We start from the raw sequence: 2,924 nt of genomic DNA on the forward strand, positions 1-2,924 counted from the left end.
GATAGATAGATAGATAGATAGATAGATAGATAGATAGATAGATAGATAGATACACAGACAGATAGATAGATAGATAGATAGATAGATAGATAGATAGATAGATAGATAGATAGATAGATAGATAGATAGATAGATAGATAGATAGATAGATAGATAGATAGATAGATAGATAGATAGATAGATAGATAGATAGATAGATACACAGACAGATAGATAGATAGATAGATAGATAGATAGATAGATAGATAGATAGATAGATAGATAGATAGATAGATAGATAGATAGATAGATAGATAGATAGATAGATAGACAGATGGATAGATAGATAGATAGATAGATAGATAGATAGATAGATAGATAGATAGATAGATAGATAGATAGATAGATAGATAGATAGATAGATAGATAGATAGATAGATAGATAGATAGATAGATAGATAGATAGATAGATAGATAGATGGATAGATGGATAGATCTAGTTTTTAAGCAGTAAGCACCTCACCTCAATAGGGTTATTATCATCTCTGGTTTCAGGGCATCCTATCTGAAAAGGCAATGGGGTATGGAGCAATGGCCTTGGAATTTAATATCAGAATCAACTGGGAATCTGGAGAGCTCGGGGCTTGGTTAAATAACACTCCTTTACAGCACCACGAGGAGCTACAAAGCAATTTGAACAATCCCTCCTTTGAGGATCCATCATGGGTGTGATGTGGGATAGTCAGCAGAGTAAAAATTGTTTTGTTTTTTTTCTACCACACTGACTAGGACTGAGGTGGCAAAGTCATTGACTTTCACAGACTGCAGTGTTACAGAATCACAGTAGGCCGACATGTCACCTCAAGGACCTGAACAAATAACAGCAACTCACATTTAACCTTCTGCACGTGGGCCAGGGCCTGTTCTTCCTCCGATTAATATGCAGTGCATAATTGCATATTGAACTGCACCCTACATTACTGAAAGTTTAAGTACAACTCAAAGTACTGCACGCGGAAAAGTACTTAATTACAGTACTACATTTTTCAAATCATTTCAGCTTCTGAGACTTTCAACTTTTACTCGACTGCAATCTTTTCCTCTACTACTGTACATTTCTAATACAGTTATTACTTTCGCTATAAATAAATAAATCAGAATTTGTACATTCAATCGAAAGGAAGCCAAAACCAAGAAAATAATAAGGGTTGTTTAGAATTTCGTTATCAGTGTTTATTTAGTTCCATATCCTTGTAAAAGACTATGACATTATTTCATGATTTTCGTACATTATGATGTGCACTCATCTGCAGAAAAAATGGTGCAGTAGCACTGTACGGCGTATTATAAGCACTGTACTTCACCAGGGCCCTGGATAATGCTTTTAATACTGGAAGGACTTTTACTACGTCTGGATAGTAGTTTTCATAGCGAAAGTACTTTCATTAGGTCACGAAATTTCAAGAACAAGTTCTTGCGTCGGTTGCGCTGCCCCTACGTCAGGTGTTCCCGTTGTGCACGCATGCGCAGTTCGTACTAATCGAGCTAGGCCACGTTTGAAAGACAAAATATTGTTCGTAAATTAGATATTACATGGAATGTGGTTCGAGCATTCAACGGTATGTATTCTGGTCGTATGACGGTTTGCTTGCACACGTTCAAAATATGATGTGTTTTTGTGTTTGAGTGATTAATTGATTTGGTATGGTCCAGGAGGCGGGGCCTAGTAACGGCGCTGGGTCTCTGGAGGCAGTCGCTGATTGGCGGTGGTAAGGGGTGCGTCTTTCTTGAGGATAAGATGCTGTAACGTAAGATAAGATGAGGCTTTATTAATCCGCGAGAGGACGTTCGGGCCGTGCAGCAGCGGAACGGGTCAAGAAAGACATCAACAATGAAATGAGGTGAAAGCTACTTTTGAACACATCTATAAACAGACGTTAACAGGCAGTAGCACTATGCTAATCGGCGAGCCCGGTGTGGACAGGTGGCAATTACGCTAAAGTGAGTACGTAAGCCAGTGTGTAGCGCGCAGCAGTAGTAACAATGATACTACTGGTAATAAACTGGGATATTAAATATGTGTAAAGCCATATTTTAAAACTATTTTATATGTAGTTCGTCCAGTAAATATCTCTGTTTTTAATGTATATAATGTGTTTGTGCGTCACAATAAACTTTTGACTTTTTCGCTTTTTCTGCACCCCACGCGCGTTGCCTGAGCTTGCCATCTCTTTTGGTCGATTTTTGGGATGGAGTTGAGATTCTTTTGTATTTTTCCAGTCACACCTTCACTCGGAGGCAGTGTGTGACAAGACAAAATCACACGATGTCAAACTCCCATCACTGGGGGAAAAAAAACGTCAATGCGTTGCCATGCCTACGTATAAACAAATATGGCCGTCGTGTAGCTCCGGGAAAACAAACCTTGTAAAGCAGCATAAGCGTACAACATATTTCCAGTTAAAGATTAGTTTGTCTCGTCTGTAGTTTAACTAAGTTGATTTTAATTTAACTTTGCCAGCTGTGCGTTCTTCAACTGACCTACAAGGATGGAGAACTCTGGGACCAGACCAATATCCGCATCAGACCCGTCTGTGAACCGTCACAGACCTGCATCGGAAAGGTCACAGGTAGTGATTAAAGTATATACGTATTGTATATGTATTACATCAATACAATTGCTTCAATGATTTTTCTCAGCTTCAAATCTACATCTTCATTACTCACTTTTAAGTTGAGTAAACTGAAAGATATAGGTTTTACAAACAAATGAAGTTGCAGCCAATAACTCACACACAGATTGTTGGCACAGTGAAATGTCAGTAATATATATGAAAAAAACCCTCAATCAAATAAAGTTTTGGTAATTGGCTAATTATTTAATATTTCAAAGATTTAGAGGATATTTTTGTCACATATTGTACCCACAACATGAATATGCCAAA

This window comes from Zeus faber (genome assembly GCF_960531495.2).
Source record: "Zeus faber genome assembly, chromosome: 19".
NCBI classification, from domain to species: domain Eukaryota; kingdom Metazoa; phylum Chordata; class Actinopteri; order Zeiformes; family Zeidae; genus Zeus; species Zeus faber.